This window comes from Corvus cornix, chromosome 2 (assembly GCF_000738735.6).
Source record: "Corvus cornix cornix isolate S_Up_H32 chromosome 2, ASM73873v5, whole genome shotgun sequence".
Taxonomy (NCBI): domain Eukaryota; kingdom Metazoa; phylum Chordata; class Aves; order Passeriformes; family Corvidae; genus Corvus; species Corvus cornix.
Genome location: NC_046333.1, coordinates 76,930,434 through 76,952,094, shown reverse-complemented (window position 1 = coordinate 76,952,094; position 21,661 = coordinate 76,930,434). Strand labels below are relative to the sequence as shown.

At 37.0% G+C, this 21,661-nt stretch overlaps 1 protein-coding gene across 4 annotated transcripts in view; it reads right to left on the bottom strand.

The window, feature by feature from the left end:
* The window catches only part of CDH18 (cadherin 18), a 522,337-nt gene that overhangs the window by 249,391 nt on the left and 251,285 nt on the right, over window positions 1–21,661 (bottom strand). The window lies entirely within an intron of this gene.

Here is a 21,661-nt window from a genome sequence, read left to right as displayed (position 1 = left end):
GTACAGGACCAACAATATATTTAAATATTTAAATGTATGCTCATAGTTTCATGCCCAGTCAATGGGCACCACTGAGAGGAGTCTGGTTTCCTCTTTACCTCCCCTGCTTCATCAGGTATTTTTACATTTTGGTAAGACCTCCCCAGAGCTTTCTCCTCTCCAGGCCGAACAGGACCAGCTCTCTGCTTCACCTGATATGGTGGATGTTCTGATCCATTAATAAGGTACACCACTGTTTGCTGCACTTGCTCTAGTACGTGTGTCGTGTACTGAGGGCTAAGAATGGGACTCAGCATTCCAGATGGGCCTCACCAGGACGGAGGCAATGGACAACTTCCCTTAACCTGCTGGTAATGCTTTTCTAATGCAACCCAGGATTCTGTTGGCCTTCTTTGTCACAAGGGGAAAAATTTGCCCTATATTTGTAGTAGTCATATTTTGTAATTATATTGAGCACTAACATAGGACAAAAGTTGAATTTTGAAATTTACTGAGCTTTGTAGTAGAGCTTCTACATCACTTTGTGGGACAATAGTTTTTAGTACAGGGCTGTAGAATCAGTTAATGTCTAATCCCAGTGTTTCTCTTAACTGGATTAATCTAATTTCCAATTTGAGTAGGAAAAAGGACACATCTGAGTATGTTTCTGGAAGGGGAAGAAACTGAGGGGAAGTGAAACAAAGGATAATCTTCTTGGTCACTTCCAAATTCTGAAAGCTTAGATGGACAGCATTTTTATTTAGAAGCATCAAATGACAAACAAAGTTAAAAGCCATATAGCGCTGTCCACAGCAGCATCCTTAACCACTGTATCTGATGGGGGTTCTCCCCCATAAAGGCTAATATGTAAGCATGGCATACTTCCTATTCTGCAGTGCCTAGCCTTGTGTGTATATCCCCTTCCAGTGTACTTAGGACAAGTGGTAGATCATAAGATTTTACTGAAGGTTTAAAAATTCCAGTAGAGATAAGTCTTTGATATCACCAAGGTAAAAGCCCCTCCTTGCTGCCCCTCTGTTGCATTCCTCTAGCCAGGCAATAAGACAACCAAAGAAATAGAAATGAGAGTCAAGAAACAAATTCTTACTATATTTGTTTCTACTTAAAGAAATACTGCAGTTCCACCAGCCAATTACATGCTGTCATGTAGGTAATGCCATGGTTGCCATTTAGTTAATAAAACCACCATCTACTGGAATGTTTCTCAGGATGTGCTTTTCTTTTGCCATTTACTTATTAGTGCTCTCTATAATTAGTTAGAATTAAGAAAAATTAAGTTTATGACTAGTATGATCTGTTTAAGAGGCCAAATAAGTAACAAGAAATAACCTCGTGTTAGATGGTGACAAACAATGAAGCAGACGTATGTTTATTTTGTTCCCCAAGCATAAACAGAACACAGAGTTTCCCCGACTAATAAATTTACTTTCATTTTAATTAAAACAGAACATTTAGTTACATTTCCTCTGTTCTGTCAAAGAATTAAATAGATAAATGGCTAGCAGGAGAAAAAATGACAACATTTTCTTTAGTGCCCCAACTGCTTGCATAAAGGATTACTACCCATCTGTTCACTAAAGGTGTAGGAAAGGCACATCATATAAAGCCTCATTCCCTTAAACAGGCTTGCTAAAATACTTTGGTTTTGATTCGATATATTCCAAAATGAAAAAAGTTTTTCGAAAAGTAGAATTTGTCATTTCTGTTTTGGTATAACATTAGATAAGCTGTTGCCATTGTTTTATTTCTTCGGATTCTGTCTACCATTAAATCCAAGCTCCTGGAGAGTGGCTCCCTGTGGTGATGCGATGTTTTTATTGTATTTTCATATGTTCTCTGTACCCCAATGGTTCATCTGTACCTTCCCCACTTCTATTCCCAGTTGGTTTGCCCCAGATCCGAGCCGCTCCCCCGGTGCTCTCAATATGGTTATCCTCCCCTTGTTCTGGCTCTTTCCCTATCAATCACCCAAACCCCTCCCATTGTCCCTGAAAGTTCGGTGTCCATCACCCAGTTTTTCCTTATATGGTCCCCGTCAATCCCCTGAGACCCTGCCCCCTTGGATACCTCCCCTCTGGAAATCCCCTGAACCTCGATGCCCCATTGGGGCCTGTGACCCCTTTCCCTCCACCCCTCAAGACTATTGGCCCATGTGGATGTCCGTCCCTGTCCACATCCCTCCCCTAAAGATCGCTATTGGTCTCCTGTCAAGCCATCCCCGTTGTAACGCCTCCCTTTATAAGTTGTTGCTCAGGTCGGATCTGGGCTTGTCCGCTGTGGATACTTTCCAATAAAGTTGCATTGCGTTCCGTGGCAAGCCTCCCCGCTACTTTTTAATCTTTCCCTTCCTCTAGGGCTGCTGACTGCTACAGTGCCTGGAGCCGGTGCTCCCCTGGGTAGAGCAGAGGCTTCAGAGGAGCAGCCTTAAAGCTCCGTGCCTCCAGCTGCTCCCCACTCCTGCTGCACACCACTGGAGTTAGCCTGGGCAGTGGACAGCAGCGGTCACTGCAACAGCTTCCCTTGAGGAAATTATTGCAATGGCAATTCTGTAGATTCTAGCCGAGAAGGATCCATTAAGTAAACAGTCACATGCAAGACAAGACAAAACAAAAGACTCCACTCAGTTTCTCTGGTAGTAAGGTTTGATTGATGCATACAGTCCAGGAAGGTTCTAATTTTGCTCTAAGAAATTGAAGACTGAATTATCAGCTACTTCCCTTGGTATTTTTCTTTTGTAATGGTTAACGACTTCTGTATTTGGTAACTCAATTTACTGGCTTTCAGGAGTTTTTAAGAAAATCTGTTCCATCATTCTGATAAAATGCCTCATTCTTTCAGTCACGTAAGAGGTGTGTAGGTAAACAGGTGAAATACAAAATGGGACAGGATGCATCCAGCAGTATTGAGTGGAGTGACTGTCATTATTGGAGAGATACTCCCTGCTACAAAATAACAGAAAGGTTTGTGGTGGAAGGGACCTTTTAAGGTCATCTAGTTTCAACCCCTCTGCCATAGGCAGGCACACCTTCTGCTAGATGATGTTGCCCCATCCAAGATGGAATTGAACACTTCCAGGCAGTGGGCATCCACAACTTCTCTGAGAAACCTATGCCAATGCCTCACCACGCTCCCAGTGAACCATAAATCTAATCTAAATCTACCCTCTTTTAGCTGAAAGCCATTGCCCCTTATTTTAGTACTACATGCCCTAGTAATAATTTGTAGGTCTCTTTAGATACCAGATGATTTCAACAAAGTCTCCCTAGAGACACCTCCTGCCTGAACAACACCAACTCTCAGCCTGTTTTCACAGGGGAGGTGCTTCAGCCCTTTGATCATCTTTATTGCCTCCCTCTGGACTCACTCCAACAGGCCCGTGTCCTCCTTATGCTGAGGTCCCCAGAGCTGGACATAGTACTCCAGGCATGATCTCACAAGAGCAGAGTAGAGAGGGAGAATGACCTTCCTCAACCTGCTTGTCACTTTTTTTTTGATGCAGTTCAAGATACAGTTGGCTGTCTGGACTGTAAATGTAAATGGCTATCTATTAAACAAACAGAGAAATTCTTCAGCAATTGAAACACGGCAAATCACGTCCATCTTCCAAAAACAGTAAGAAGGAAGATCCACAGAAACACAAGGCTGGTCAACCTTACTTGAATCCCAATCAAATTTATAGAGCAAGTTGTCCTCAAAAAGCTTTTCAGGACAGCAACCTGATTTGGACTGGCAAGTATGGATTTACCAAGAGGAAATCTTGCCTGACCAACTTGTCTTCTGTGATGAAACAACTGGATGAAGACAGCAGGGCAAATACCTTCCCTCAGTCTGAGTAAAGCTTTTGACACATTCTTTCACAGTATCCCCATAGTCATACTGAGGACTTTATGGGTTGGGTGGAACCTAAGGTAGTGGAAGTCTGTCTGGACTGTAAGACTCTGAGAACCACTTGCATCATGAGTCAGTATTGATCTAGACACTATTTAGCATCTTAGTCAACAACATGAACAATAGGACATTATGCCAAGTTGGCAGATGAAACTTCATTGGAGGTTTCTTTGAAGCTGCAAAACCAAGCTAGATATCTTAAAAACAGACCAGTCCTTCCTTTTTCCTTTCCTATATTGACAATAGCAAAACTATTTTCCATGTTAGTCACTTCTAATAGCTCTGCATGCCAGTCACCCAATGAACCAGCCAGTCTCATTTCTCACATGGTAAGAAATTCTATTCTCAGCTGGCTGTGCTAAAGACCAGCAAGTCAAATTCTTAGATTTATAGGATCTGCAATGAGAAAAGAAAAATTGCAGAAATTTCCATTTATTACTAAAAGAGCTGGACTTACCTATATGGATGCAAAGAACAGACTACGCAGTAAGAAAACCACTGGTTTTACAGTATTGTTTTTAGTGTAGCAGAAAAGCATGATCTAGGCCCGTAACACTATTTAAAATTATGATTGACAAGGAAGAGTTAACCAGTTGTTCCTTAAAGAATTTTAAGATAGAAACATTTAACAAGTTTTTCAAAGCTGAAAGTTTATTTACTCTTTCTTTCTAGTCCTTTTTAATATAGGGCTATAAATCACTGATCCTTTCTAATTCTTCTAAATGATTCAATGGAAGTGGAGCTTCATTGTTGTAAATGAAAACTCATTGTACACTATGCATAAATTTATGCATATAACATTTCACTGCTTGTATTTTAGCACTTACAGTATGTGGATTGTTGTATGTTCAGATGTTTTAAGCTCATACTAGGTAATATTAATTTCATTTAATATAAATTTGATTTTGACCTTCATGGTGTATTGTACCACACCTAAAAATATTTTTATCAGTTGCATTTAATGGAATCAGTACATCACCATAACCTAAATGAATAGGCAAAAATCGATCTCCAGCATTGTTCTTTTTTGTCCCAATGCAATATCAGTATTAATAAACAGACATTATTAAATTCCAACACAGACATTATTAAATGTAAGGTGTTATTTCCATGTCCAAGACCTAAGTTCTTTAATACAGATTTTAATTAATAATTATTTTTTAATTTCATTGCTCCTGCTGTTGTAAAAAGGTTCATCAGTATCACCAAAGCTGGAAGATAAACCACTCTTTATCTAATGTTAGTTATTAAAGTGCTTCTCTTAATTTTATGGAAACCTAAGTGCAAAGAGCCTGTTACAGAACACACATTTTCAAAGCTGATTAGGGGACAATTTAGACTTTTCTGCCTGGAAAGAGTAGAATTTCTCTGAAGTCCTCATATTACTAAGGGGAAAGAAGAAGGACTCAGAAGCAGGAACGCTGCTTGAGAGCAGCTGTCTTTCAAGGTTGTCCAAAACCTTTTCCAAGCCTAGAAGGGGAGGCCAGATGATGTGCAAAGTGCATCACCCATCTGCACTGATGTGATCCCGAGGAGCACTGCACACCTGAGGGCAGCAAGACACGCAGCAATCGGAGAAACTACTGTCACTGCAAGCATGACACCAACCACCACAAGCTAGCCCAGGAATAGATACACACAAGGGAAAGACACTTGAGTACCTGATTTACCAAAATATGAATATCGATCTAATATCGATATCCAACTGAGACAGACAAAAACTCTCTAACAGTTTAGAGTTAGAAAGTGCATGTTTTATTTGGTGCCAGGCACTGTGTGGGATAGCTCCCTAAGATGCAGGGCCCCGATACAAGCAAACACAAAGGTTTTTATTTACAAAAATTATGAATATCCAAAATACAAATGCATATTCATAACATTAACACCTCCCATTCTCCGCTTCCTATGGAAATGAGCTTAAATGTCATTAAGCATGCATAGCGTGTGTTCTGAATTGAGTCGGTGGTCTTGAATTGGGTCAGCGGTCCAAAAAATGATGAAGTTACTCATCTTCCTCATTTTGACCTTTTTGCCCTTCTGAACTTTAACAATCCTAATTACTTTAGTGACCTCTAAGTTTCCTCTTGCGTGACTTTTGAACGAGTTCCCACCAAGGGAGGAAATTGGTAATTGTCCTTGTTCCCTACACTTATCAATGTTTCTGTTCCTCATTCTAAGCACAGCTAAACAAACATACAAATGACAGATCATCAGTTGTTTGGTAATCAGTTACTAACATCTTAAAACCCATTTCAGGTCAATCTCTCTTAACTATTTTAATTAACTCTAGCTGGGCCCAAATTCCTTCTTACTCTAACTTTATTTCAGTACAGCTAGCCTATAACTAAAATCTTTATGTTTCTTCTAAATCTATGTTTCAACCTGTAGCCCATGTCAGGGGCTTATACTTACAAGACAATAATTGATACACAGAAAGTTTCTTCTACTTCTCTTTTTTTTTTTCTTTTTCTAACCTGGTCACACTTCTACTTCCTGTGAGTAGGGTTTGCTCCTCATTTGTTACAATGGAAAAAACTCTTAAAAACCTCTTGCTGGGTTAGATTTACTAAGTGAGTTCAGCAGTACAACAGCACAGGGAAACATGCAGCCCTTAGCATCTTTAAAGGGTGAGCTAGCACTGGGGACAGCTGTGGAAGGGAGAAGGCAAAACCATCTGGTTTTCAGACCAGCAAAAGCGAGCTCCAGAACTGACAGATATGTTTGCTTTAAACTGCTGATAGCAGGGAGAAGCATTCATATAAATGGATGAATTCGAAAAGTCTACAGTCAACTTAAAAAGCCTTGGTAGAACTTTGACAAGAGTTAGGAAAAGGGAATTTGATTTTTTTTTTTTTTCCAAAAAATCTCATTTCTTTCTCTACACTTTTCCCTCAAACAAAACCAGTGATATATAATGCAAAAACTTTGTAGATAAAACCAAACACTAGTGCCTGATACGGATAAGGAAACCATTTTATTATTAAAGCTACCATCATTTAAGCATTTAAAACATTTTAAATGCAGCTAAAGTGAAGTAATAACTGTATAATAATCACACATAGACAGGAAAATCTGCGAATAAAACCCCCCATGGAATAGTTTTAAAAAAAATTATGTTTTTCAACAAAAATTCACAGTAATACCTGAAAAGCAGGTTTTCTTGTTAGCTATAAGCAAGACAAATCTTAGTTGTATTCTGCAATGGAAAGAAAGTCAATCATCTGTATACTGAAATTAGTTCTGGTTTTGAATGTCTTGTATGTTACATGGTTTATCAAAACAGTATCCTATGTCTTCACTGCTGATGTGATTTTGTGATTTTTCAAAAAAAATTATAGAATAGACCTAACTATGAAAAAAAATTAGCAAGAAATTATGTTTATTGATGCATAATATGTCAAAATTTAGGACTGTTAAATTGATGACTCATGTCAGTCTACTGTGACTAAAAAATGTTAATTGACTTTTAAAATAGATACTATTTCATAATGTCAAGGAAATACCAAGAACCAGTCATGACTGATTATTTTTAGAAATTCAAATCTTATTAGTGCCTCTGTGATACTACCATTTTTGTACACATTGAAGTTTCCTCCCATGCAGTTCTTAGGTAAACCCAAAATATTTATTGAAAGACATTTCTGTCTTACCTTAAAGTAGATAAAATCTCTTTATAACGTTGCAGGTATCAATATGCTTTAAGCACTAGTCTGTCTTTTCAGCTAGCACATTTTCTTGAAGACTAGCATGTTGAAGTGATGTTTTGAGTGAGAGGCTCTAGAGACAAAACTATCAAAATGCTCTTCAATCACAATGTTTTAAAGTACAAAACCGGAATGATTACAGAGATTACATTCCTGGTTTGCCTGATAAGTTGGATATAACTGCTGGGATAATAAAGTTTAGTCAGTGTCAAAGATGACACCCTCAAAATTAAAGACACTCTCCCCCATGTGTCATAGCTGCCACATGAAAGATGCATGATCATAAAAAATACAGTTTTGCTTTTTCTTTTTGAGATAGTCTTCAGATAAATCCTGAAATCAGTTTATTTCTCTCCTCTGGTTAAGGAAGCAGGCAAAACAGAGTGTAAAGCCTCCAATTATGGAATTCTTATTTATTTGGTGTCTTTAGCTTCATTATGACCCTCTCCTTCTTTCCTCCTTTTCCACCATTTGGTTTCTCAGAGTATCAGAATGTGGGAAAATTACTCAGGGTAAAATCAAAGAAAACTGAGAAGTTATATTCACACTCTAACAGGAATTATAACAGTACAGAAATTTTAGGGTGAAATGCAATTCATCCCTGGATGGGATGTAGTCATCATGCCCAAATTCCCCCACACAAGACATGCTAAGGGAAATGAAATGGAGGGTGGAACAGATTGGAGACACTCCAGCGAGGCTTTGCTGAAATCCTTGCGATGGAGGGACCTCGGAGGTATCTTGTAGCTGATAAGCCCCCTATCAGGTGTTAACCAAGGGAGAAAAATGATGCCTTGGTCTTGAACCTGCAACCATGGTGAGATCACAGATGCCGTACTGATGCACACATCCATCCCAAAGCTACCTGTTGCCAAGGTACCACCACCCCTCACAGAGAAGTGTTCTCTATTTTATTGACTATATCTTAGAATTTTACACCAATCAGTGACAAAGGTATGTATGACTGGAATTACTCCTGCTCCACCTAGACATGAAGAAATAGTCTAAAAGTAAGTTAAGAATGGGACAAAGTTAGGGAAGAGTCCACTGTAATTTTTGGGATCAGTCCATGGGCTGAACCTGTCTTCTTCCCCATAGGGACTCCTATAGGGTAAGAACCACACTCTAATGTGTGCTGAATGGTAATCTCAAGCCAGCTTGTGTTTGGGATTAGAGCTTGTCAGTGTCTGGCTTTGAATACCTTTTTGCAGTCAGATACTATCACTGACAATCCATGAACCTTAACCTGTCACAATCTTATTAATAAAGGGTGTTCCGTAAACTGTTAGTGTGAGTCCTTCATGAGTGCTGTCAGTAGCTGTCAGCAGGTAGCATACTCAAATAAAGATGTGGAGACCTGGGAGGGGGTCTTTCTGTTGGCATGTGACCTGGAACAAGTCAGTCCAATCACTCTCTTATCCAGAAGACTATTCAGTGAAAGGTCCCCATAACTGGATGCTGGCAGACTGGTTGGGCACAAGGATCTCGGCTTTCCTGGGATGCTGACAGTCTTTATCAAACACAGAGAGTTTGAGGAAGTCCCTTTTCATGTGACACAGTATTTTTGGTATCTCCTGTACTCCATTGCTTAATGGCAAATGAGAGCTTCAATGTAAATTTTTTCAAAGGAACACATGGTCATTATTTTTATCACTTTGTAGAGTATTTATTTTCTTTCTTTACATTCCACTGATTTCAGTGCTGTCATACACCACAAGGGGGACACTGGTGCTTTATACAATTTTAGTTTTTGTAATCATAATACTAGATTAGCCCCTGGATTCTAAAAAGGTTCATATGCATGGCCTAATTATTTTAGAGTGAGCAGCTTCCATGATTGCATGACTTTCCATGAGCTTGCAGGACCTCTAAAATGTTTCTGCTGATCTGCTTGCAATAGTACACTTTTAGAACTTTTATACTTTTATATATATATATATAACTTACACTTTTATATAGTTTAGATTTTACAAATGTTATCACAAACTTCAACTTTCAGACACATACCACTATTTCTTAATTAGTTTAAAAAATAGTCTTCATATTTATCAGGAATCACTTGTGACAAAAAAAGGTTTTTGTTGGAATCTGTGTTTTTCCTACAGTGCGGAATGAAAAATATCCAGAAACAAACTGGAGGGGGTTTTTTGCAGTGAACACTAGAGATACACTAAAATAATTTATGTTAAATATTTTACAAACTCAAGATCAAGTCCAGTATGGTATTACACTGAGGAACCCCACAGCACTTTCAATTCACCATTAACTTCACAGAATCGACAATAAGGGAGAGTTTGCCAACTCTTTACTTCTCAACCAAGATTTAAATCATCTACTTTGAACTGTGTCAACATGATTAATTACAGAAAGAACTCATTAGTGGGACCTCTTAAAAATACAGAGATTAATGGAATGGGAATTGGGAATTAGATTCTGCTACTGTTAACAAATTTCACTGTTGTTTCCACATGTCATTTACAAATTTACATTAGAGTTGGTGGTCATCTAGCAGTTGGATTGCTATAGAAAAATGGAAATGTGTCAGCAGATTAAAGATAGACAAAATAACACATATTCAGCATACAATTTGGAGGTAAAATAATCCTACTATGGAGATTTATTTTATGTGTGTGAAAAGTATTACAGTGTTCTGCATATTCTAGGAGTAAACGACCGTCAGACAATATAGCGCTGAAAGGATATGTGTGTATACATCTGACTGCCAAATCAAGAAAAGGATACTTGGGGACCACACCATGCTAAAATGAAGGTATTGAGATGCACTCACAAAAGTGACTCACTGAAATGATTCAAGGTAACTTCTCTCTATCGCTGTCAAAGAATCTTATCCAATATAAAATATTTAAGGGTTTTTTCATTATGTCTGTCTTATTTCCAGGGGTGAAACAGAGATATATTTGTGTTTCATTCCCTTGAAAAATTATCTCATCCAATTCCCTAGCCTTTCTTATACAGGCTACTTTTTGACAGAAATCGTAAAGCTTTGTTTTTAAGCCTTTTTGTCTGCCACCAGCTCTTGCAGAATTTTAGTGAACTCCATATGCCCTTAGTATTAGAATTTCATTTATATCTTTCAGTTTTGATGTTTTTAATAGGTGTTAAATGAAGTTAGGTTCAGAGCTTTCAGGTATTATTTTTATTCATGCTATATCTTCTTTGTCTATTTTTAGTGTCTGTGTAAAATTATTTGATTTTTCTTCTAAATCGCTATTTTTCATTCTTTCCTGTTTGCATTTTTTCCCTTTGTTCTCACTACAGGAAATGTAAACTTAAAAATACTTAGTGTGTTGTTTTTGTTTTTTTTTTTCCTGTGGATATTTCTTTCATTTGTTCTCACACTTTGAAGTTCACATAATTTCTTACCTGCATTTGCTTTACTGGCACATTTTTTACCCTTTTTTTTTTTGGGCTGAGTAAGGTTGCTACAACATTATGTTACTCCTTGAAGACCAAGAAAAGACCAGTTTTAGCTATAAGAGCTGTGTTGGAATAAAATTCATATTATGGGCTCCTTACCTATGCTCTTCATTTTCAAAGGAAGAGGTAGATTAAAAAGTTAAAAGAAAAAGGTTCTGTCCCTTTTCCCTCTTTGTAATTGTTGCTTCAAACAATTGCTGCTGAATACCAAGATTCTTTAAACTTGGCTATACTGAAGAGGAAGAGAATGTAATTGACAACTTTAATCCCCAAACACAATGGCCCATTCTGCTGCCAATGTACAGCAAGTTCTTTGTGGTCTGTGCAGAGCTTTCTTGAGAATTGATGGGGACCATAAAGTGAGCTACTGCCTTCATTACATTGCACTTCAATAGCAAGATGTATTTCTTCAGCTGCATCTTCTTTGATATAAATACAAACCTAAATTTACTTGTGCATTTCTACACAAAGTAGTACATCACACAACTGCTTGCAAGATGAGTGACAAACCAGCAAGAATGAGAGCTCTTTTTGGCATAAGTGCAGGCTGATGCAGGCATAAATGCTTTTGAAATTGGTTTAGGGCAACTGGTCTTTGCGAAATGACCTAGCAGAAAGGCACAGAAAAATTTCCATGAATTCAAAACACATTAAATAAAAATTTTCAAGGGAAAAAATTGACTGATGAGGTAAGAATGATATATCTTTGTTTCACAAGAAGGAAAGAAAGGTTTTTTTGGGATAATCTGAAGAGACAGAAACAGATGAAGTCATTCCATATAAAACATTCTCTAAAAAACCCAGAGAAACAAGGATCTCAGCCTCCTCAAACATTTTTTATTGCATCCATTTTTATTGAGCCTGACTGACCCCTCAGACTTGAGTATCTGTTGCCCACTTTACAGAGATACAACAAGAAGGATAAAATGCTTACAATATAACAAACCATTCTAATTTAAATTGAATAACTGAGAAGTTTGACCTTTGATACTGTGGTTTACCATGTTCTTCAGATGAAATTATGTAAATCAGATGTTTGGGATATTTATTATCTCTTATCTCTGGAGTATAAAACTAAAGCTCATTGCTTGAAATAAATGGGATTTAAGTATTTCTTTAAATTCTTTGGTGAAAATACATTTATTTGTCTTCATTGTTTTAAAAAGAAACCTGAGGTGGAAAAAAAGCAGAGAAGGAAAAGTAATTTACAAGAAGTTCCTTCATCAAAATGAATGTCAATTCACAGGTAGTTAGACACAGTAGGAACTGATGAAACAGAGAAATGAGACAGTGATCAATAAGATGATGCAGTTGTACTTTTGTAAGTAGATCCCATTTTCTATCCTTCCAAAGCACTGGAGCCCAAGGTTGTCTCATCAATATACATATACATTCTTGGAGGGAGGGTACAAAGAGTAGGGAGCCCAGTGGTGCCTGGTGGCAGGACCAGAGGCAATGGTCACAAACTGAAATACAGGAGGTTCCCTCTGAACATCAGGAAACAATTTGTCAGATGTGAGAGTGACCAAACAGTGGCAAATGTTGCCCAGAAAGATGGTGGTGTCTCCATCCTTGCAAATATGCAAAAGTTGTCTGGACATGGTCTTGGAGAACAGGATCTAGGTGTTCTTGCTTGAGCAAGTGGGTTTTGGACTGGATGACTTCCAGAGTTCCCTGCAAATCTCAGCCCTCCTGTGATTCTGGGATTCTGTTCCTTTCATCTACAGTTATTTCTGCTTGTCACAAAGCAGAGCTGCTCTAATCAGTTTTCATGCTGTAACAGTTTATCAAATTTCAGCCATTAGCACCTTAAGGCTATTTTCATCTTGGACAGTCCCAGCCTCTGTGGTGTTTGGTCTGTGCCTGATTCCCCTCCTTGTTCTGATATTATCTCCCTCCCAAAAGCATGGGGCAAAACCTTCAGAAAGTATTCCACCTGAAACTGGTAACTGCTACTTCTTTCTGACACTCCTCAAGTCTTGAGCTTTTCACCGCATTTGTACACCACTGCTCTTTTCTCAGTATTTATTCTTTTCTTTTTTTTCTTCCTCCATTTCCAGCTGTAATTACCCATCAGTTTCCCTGTAAAATGCCACTGCCCTCTCTTTTTCTTCTCAGGTCACTTAAAAATAGGAAAACCCAAAATTTAATCAAATCCATGTATCTGTTCCCATACTCTAAGTGAAATGCCAATACAGAAGCTATTTTACGGGGGGAATCTATCAAGTAGTGCACTAGTTACTGCACTGGGGCAAGGAGGGCATAAACAAACAAGGCTCTTCACTTAAGTCCGAGTAAGTCAAGCAAAAGTTTGAACCTGAATGTTAGAGGTGAAACCCTAATTGTGAGATTATTCCCTGTATTCTGTCTTACTGACCTGATGTTAAGAAACTCTGGTTAAAGTTTCTGAGAAAGAGACGTGTTCTTGAAGTTTCAGTTATATTTCAAGGTGCAGACATTTCCCAGTCTCTCTTTTTAGGATTGCTACTGACAATTGAAGCCATCAATTACCTTTTAATATTTCAATATAATCCATGACTGTTTTCATACTTTTTGTATCCAGTTTTTAAAATTTCAGATATTTTAAATATAGTTCTATGGCTACTACACTATGATAAAACAAAGATACTATACAAATGAAAAACAAGATTTAAGACAGAAGATTTAAAAGGGATTGCTTATTCACAAAATATTTAATTACAAACATTCCCTCTCATCCAGCTCTTGAACAATTCATGTATTTTGAAGTTCACACAACCCGAAAGGAAACCTGCAAGACAGCACTGGTTCTTTAGGAAAGCTACCCCATCTTCTAGCAGATGGTTAAAATACTTTACCAAGCAAAAAGCCCTTAGAGTGGAGAAAGAATAGAAAATTAAAAAGAACACAGTATTTTGGGCATTAGAGAAGTCATCAGTATTCCGTATTTTAGTGATGCTGATCTAATGACTATAAAATGCAAAAGCCGTAGCACATGGGCCCAAGGCAGTGAAGAAAACACAGTAGGAAAAAAAAACAAATGATGACTAGTGCAAACAGATAGGGAAGTGCACATTGACTTGCAGACTCTGAGCACGCTATGGCTGCTCTGTAGACCTGCATTCTCACAATCCAGTAGGAATCATTAGATCTCCTTCTTTGACCTGCTGTAAACTACATGCCTGTGAGTGTAGGACAAAGCTAATGAGATAAGTATTTTAAGGGGGAAAAAAAGGAATAATACAAGAAACAAACAAAGAAACAAAAAACCACCCAGAACTTTCCCCCAAACCCCCAAACTAACAAAACACACCAATAAAAGGATTAAATTTTCTCTTTTTGAAACCTACTTCCTCTTTACAGTAGTAATGTGTTTTCTAGTTTCCTTACTTTTGTTAATTCAGTTTCATTAATTATCCTGACAGCTAGAATGCATATGTTAGTAAAATGGTAATTTTGGACAACTTTCAATCAAGCACACTGTCACACTTTGTCACCAAGGCTGATAAAACCTGTAATTTTCAGCTATCTTGTCTATTGACGCTGTTCCTATATCTAAAGATCATGCTGGAGTAAATTGAACTCTTCAACTCTCATTTCAAGGGACTTATTTTTCTCATCTTGGATAATTCTTTTACCTTCTTTTTAGAAGTACTGCATAGCTCTCTTCACATCTTTTTGGCAATAAAATGACCTGAGATATACATTATATTTTAATAGTGGCCTTTCTATGTGTGCACAGAAATAATGCCACTTTCTCCTTTCTTTTCTTTGGTCCCATTCCTGTGTATTCAAGGACCAATTCAGAGTTTTTTTCTTTTTCATATTAGGGTATTGAAAATTATTTTTGAGGCAATTTTCGGTAATGATTCATTAGCAGTTTCCAGAGAGAGCAATTTTCAGAAGAAGGTGTGCCATCATAAGAGAAAACTGGATCATGAAAGAACTTAATTTTGGAGTATTAGATTTCCTTCTGTTGAATTGCTCTACTTTCATTAGGAGATAGATTAGAGGATCATTCTACAAGCTGTGTCTTGCCTTTCTGATAATTTACTACATAACCACTACATATTTCTCCTGCATGCTCTCCCAGTATCTATTTAACCTGGAAATTACAAACACAAAATTATGGACAAACCTTAATTACTCAGATTTCTTCTAAACATTATAAAGTTGCGTTGATTCCTAGGTAGATATTTTTCTTTCCCCTCAGGTCATCCTGAAGTCACTCCTTTAATAAACATTTTTACAATTTCATTTTTGGATCTGCCCAATATGAGATGATACATAAAACAAGTTTTCTTGAATAAAAATACTGCTGATAAAGCAGATAATTTAGAGAATTTGAGTATGCTATATGAACTCAAACACATGTATCGACTAGATGTTTGACATGGATACCAGAATATCTTGTTTATAAATACTTAATTTATGCAACTAAAGTGGGTACGCATTGATGATATACAGTATTTCCTAAACTGTATTATGACACTTTAATGGTTTCCTGGGATCTTCATCAGACTAACTAGTCTATACAGATCCCAAAGCATTATCTCTTCCTATACTATCTCATCTTCTAAGTACTCATCTTGTTCAAAAAATAATGCTAGCAGTTTAAAATCATTCAAAACACTCTTGAAAGATGTGTCATCTCAAGTTTCCCATGGGTTCCTGTTTGAATACCTTTCATTTCAGCTGATGTTATTTCATGTCCTCCTTCACTACAGATGAAACTCTTCAGTCATATGGGAAAGAGGGCTCTGTGCTTCTGTTCACATACGTTTCTGCCTAAAAGGATGAGCACGGGGAATAGTCTATACCTGACTACAGGGTCTATATAACAATTACAAAATCAGAGCAGACTCTGGGTTTTGCTGGGTTTGTCCAGTGTCAGTGTAGTAAGGCAAAAATTAATTCTGGCCTTAAGGCAGGGAAGAAGACCAGCTGTCAGTACAGAGATGGAATAAGCATTTCTAAGTGGGAATCAGTTCCTCTTCTGTTTGAAGAAGGCTGCTATAAAAATATCCTAGTCAAATATATTTCTGTTCCAAGAATATATGGTATAAATTTTTAAAAAAGCCATCATATGAAATTGAGAACACAGATTTATTCAAATTTAAGTAGGCAAGAAAACAATGTCATTAGCATATACATTTAGGATAAATTTTATGAATGTTACATTTGTTTTCAAAATATGTTGACATTTTGCATGTAGAAATTACAAAATTCAATTACCCATATGTATAAAAGCTACATTTAGGTAAAATATACTTCAATCCAGAATTCAGCATACAGAGTTTTTCTTTAATAGGCTCCTGAAGTAAGACACAAGATGTAAGAAGCTGAAATGAAATTTACTGAAGTCAAAAGTCTTCCCCCCATGCTTGTAACAGAAAAGAAAATCTTTTTAATGTGAAGAGTTCGGTCATTTTTTGAAGTAGAATTCAATTCAGTCTTCAGTCAATCAAGTTACGTTTAAAGGCAGGATATGCAGTAATTTTAAAATTATAATTAAGTTCCACCTAATAAAAATTGTATGTACCAATTCAGAAAGAAATGAAGTATTGATATTTGTCCTATAGCTACAAAAACACTACAAAAATTGAATGTGACAGACTGAACTCTCGGAGTTTCTCTTCTCCCCATTCAACTCCTATAGGCCTATTTCTGCCTGCAAAATATAAAGCAACCAAATCGAAATGATGATACATGCCAGAGATCTCAAGAAGAGTGCTGGCTTACATATTCCTAAATACAGACTCAGAGAAACTCAGACTTTGAAAAAACATATGTATGAATTTGGATTTTAGCTACAGCTCTATTTTATTACAGCAATTCTTAAGACCTATTAGTCTCTTCCCATAATTTATTTTCTTGATAATATCTCACATTTTTGCTTCAGAGTCATGTTGATATTCTGTGTCCTGTAAAGAATAGATACTTTCAGGCTAATTGTTTTTATTCAGTTTATTCCATATGGTAAGACTTACCATTAGTTGGAAGAATGGTGTGAGTTCCTAATATTAACTGTTCACTAGCTTGTGAGGTTTCTTTTGGTAGATTCAGCTTTAATTTTTATGATCTGAAATGTCTGTACCTTTGATACCTCTTTGGTGCCAGCATTTTTTTTTCTATTCAAGAACAGAAAACACAGCTATACTAGATGACTTTTTAAAGCTCTTTAAACCCTGTAGTTTTCATTGTACCAATCTAGTGGCTGAATGTTTATTATTATTATTATTATTATTATTATTATTATTATTAATGTGAAAAAGCAATAGAGGGCAGGCTAATGACTTCTCAGCACAGGTAAAGGTGGTTGTTGATGGTAGCTGACTTTTATATTTGTAGCCAAGTGAGAAGTTATTAGCAGGACTGATTCGCTAGGCAGCACAAGGACTGTCTATCACTGCAGTGTCTACCTTCAGACAAGCAATAACACTATGATTCCAGCTTTCCTGTTTAGGTGGAAAAGAGAAAAGACGTGATGAAATTTCCATGAAGTCTACAGAATGCTTTTACTAAACTGTTCTGACCCAAGCAGAAAGAGATAGGGATATCTTGCTGGATAGTGACACGGGGATTAAGAATAAAAAAAAAAAAAAAAAAAAAAAAAAAAAAAAAAAAAAAAAAAAAAAAAAAAAAATTAAAAAAGAGAAAGAAAAAGAGAAAGATTAAGTTCTTACCAAAGTAACACAGTCTTTCCAATTCTACAATTCCCATTTAAAAATATGGCTGCTACCACTTTCTCATCTTTTTGTAACATGCTAAAGAGAAATATATTGTAAAAGGACAAGGATCCAAATACTGCAATATTGCACACATTGCAGAGCTCTCATAATACCAGTGGGCATCCATCATATTTCACATGTGAACCTCTGCACTACAAACTTGCTAAGTTTCTTAATGTAAGCTTATTCCTTCCCTTCTCCCAAATTCCTGGACATTCTTCCTGCTGTTATCCTGGAAATGTAGGAAAAAATGAGGAAAGGTTTTAATAAGTAATCTCAAAGCAAAAACTGCTCCGAATATAGCAGTAAGCACACAGTAGTTTGGAAAAAGACTGGTGTGTTCTGTGTTTGATTATACTACTCTGGATTGGTTTGGATTGTGTTCTATGTCAAAAAACTGCTGAAGGATGGAGCATAGGTTCTTTGGTTTTGATCAGTTAGTTACTAAAATGACAAAGGAATGGCTTTGAAAAGGATTTTGATAGCACATTACAATTGTTACTCTCACTTTCTTATTATAAGCAAGATTTTTCTAACAGTTCAGCAGATACTTCCTTGGAAACAGTCAAAATCAAAGCACAGAGTGAATATGAGTTTAGAAATAAATCCAAACAGAAAAATCTTTTAGACAATCATTTAATCAAAAAAAAAAAAAAAAAACAATGTTCATACTACTTGTAGGCACAGAAACTGTATAATCTCTCTAAGTTCTGGCTAAATGTTGCACTGGTGGAGACATCAAAAAATAAAAGCTAAAGACAAAGACCATCCAAGCACTGAAGCTCGACTAAATAGTACTAGCTCACAATTAAATAAAACAATTCAGCATACAACCCCAATTATCCAGACATCTGGAAAGATATAAGAAAACTTTAGATAATTGGAGAAGTCTGCTGGCAGGCCTATAAATTCCCTGATCCCAAACACAGAGTTCAAACTTGCTAACAGCCTCTCCTGCTAGGCTGCCAAGGCTCAGTGAAGGGAGTTGCATTTGACTCTGGAGTGCATGTTTTGTAAGGAGGATGAAATTCTGATGTAATGACTTGAGCTCATAAACTCCTCTATGTTCTCATGGGACAAGTCCAGTCTTATGTTCTGGACTATGCCATGAAAAAATGATTTTCTTCCTACAGATTCTTAACATCCTGAAAATCAGGAATTTGAAGAGGTCAGGAAATGAGGGAGTTTAGGAAAGCAAGAGGGTGCCAACATATTACAGCCAAAATTATAGTGTTATTTAAGTTGGTTTTTTCTGACACAGACTCCAGTGGAACTGAGATTCCATTCCTGGATATCACTACCATAACTGATTAACTACAGATAGATTTCCAGATTTGTCAGATACCCACTCACATCGAACACACTGTTATGCATATGATCCCTATTTCCATGTGGTATCTACTGTCCTTAGAGTACTCTATGTGCCCGCATTTTTACAAGACTCCTTCAGCCTACGAAGCTTTGCCTGTTCAATTTGATATGGATGGAACTGGATGGCAGAAGAGTGAAGGAAAGCAAAGCCCAAAGGTCAAAAACAAAACCTAAGGAAAGATTGTTCTATCAGTCCCTCAGCAAGCCCACGAGTTGCCATCCGGTTTTTAGCAGAGACTGCTTAGCACCTCCTAAGACAGATGGCTGCAAAAGTGTTAGGTTAGACTTAAAGTTTTCTTTAAAGTATAGCCAGTCCCAAGCATGAACTTTCTGTTCTGTTTGGTAAATGTCCTCTGTGTTTCAAAAAATCCAGGCTTCTTCTAAGGAACAGAATTCTGCAAGCAAATGTTTTTCCCCTCATGAAGAAAAGCCAGGGCTTTAGTGTTCCTCAGGTAGTATCCAGAATTGATTTAACCTTAAGCCTCCCTTGCTCTGTCTGAATGATAACTTTTGATTTTCACTTGAGAAGTAAAAAAAAGAAAAAAAGAAAAAAGAAACAAAATGTGATTGAGTGCTTGATAGTTATGTAGGTTATTTCATACCACTAAATTAGGATGTGACTTTTAATCCTTATGATTTTATTGTATTAAAATACAAGGATGACAAGTTGCCATATGCACTGAAGATTCAGTAAATGAAATATCAGTGCATGCTGATCTGTGCCACTCAGTGATGTAAATGTTGAGCACAAAATTCTCCCCTTCACATGATGAAGATGCAATCCCTCTGTGTTGATACAGTTATGGTGCAGCTGAGGAGACAGGCTGTGTATAACATTTGGGATTGAGGAATTTAGAGAAGGCTGCTGAACTGTGTTGGGAATAAATGGGCTGGTAATGTTTAGCTCAGAAGTAGAAGCGGGAGGCTAAAATCCCTATAACTCCTTCCTAAATTTTCTTGTCCAGTAAAGGTACATCGGCCTGCAAGACCTCAAACATGAGAAAATGAAGAATAAATTAATATCATATTACCTAGGTTTGCTCTTAAACGCTCCTGAGATCAGCACCAGACAACTGCCATATCCTTTCCCAAAAGAGCAGCAGACTTCAGCAAATCTATAACGTAGAACTTAACTCTCTGTTCCTTTCCCACAATTTTTTTATCTTAAAGTGACTGAAAGCCATAAACTATGCCTGAAGAATGTGATCTTAGTAAGAGTTCAAAGAATTTAATAGAATTTTCAAGAATCTGAATCTGAAAAATTACAAGAATATTTTTCCATCCTCTTGCTATATTCTTGCTATTTTTGTAGTCCTGAAGTTAATAGAAACAACCCACTTGATGTATTCATTGTGAAGCTCACACTCAGTACACTTGGGTACAATTAATACTCAGAATTACCACTGCCAGAAGACACATATCAAATAATAAAGAACAGTATGTGCAAGATGTGATGTCTCTGCTTGCACAGAAACTTCTTCACTGGACTGAGCCATTCCTGCTGTCTCTGAGGAGAGATGAAATTTAACCTGTGCCAAATACCGGAGAGGACTACTTTAGCTTTTTAAGGTGAATATCAAATACATCTTAAGATGCAGACTGTCTGAATCAAACCAGAAGCAATGATCTTTTTCTTCCTGCATGTCTGGATCACTGTCAGTGTTAAGTGAATTAAATGCATAATTTATTAAATGGTCTCTCTGAGCACTGAAATCTGTCAGAACTTAAACAGATTCAGTTTGCCATCATTATTTTATAAGGAGAGGTTAATTTTAATTATTTTCTTCCTCTTTCTCTTCAATGCTGTCCACAGGATAATTTTTACAGCCATTCTTCAACTGTTCTTTTATAAGGGGAAACTGAAGTGTATTTTATTCCCAGGACACAAGATCCAGGTTTTACCAGTCCTACCTCATAAGCACTTGAGGCAAGAACTCCCAAACATTTTGTGAGTGTCCTGTATTGATTATCTTATTGGTAAATGGCTATGTGCTGAAGGATGAGGTTCAGAATTTATCCCAAATCCTTACCCTATCCAATTCTCAAAATCAAATGATAGTGCTACTCCAAGTCAAAAAAGGAAAGTTCAGAGGAAAAACTCTTGCAAAGCTGTAGGTTTCACACTAAGCGCTACTGACACTGACAGTGACAGCATTCAAGAAAATCTGAAGATGCTACAATGCACTGAGCCACAAATCGTTTTGATGTAAACAACCCTTCCAGGAGACAAGTACTGCTCTTACTGGTAGCAAGAACATTAAGATAAATATTTATTGATGGTTTTAACTTCTCTGAGATTACTTTGGTCTTGCTGTCATGTAGGTAGACTTTCTTTCCCAGAGAGGACTCCCTGTACAGTTGGCATGTGTCTTGGTTTGAGACAAATTTGGAAGAAACGTCTGAAATGAACATCCCTCTAATAGAAGGCAGATTTCAGCAGCCCCTTCTCCACCAGGTTCAAAAAGAAATTCCTTGAAGGAAGTGAAAAAAACTATTTATTTAACAAGCAAAGTGCACGCAGGCACGGAAAAAAGAATGAATAATGTAAAT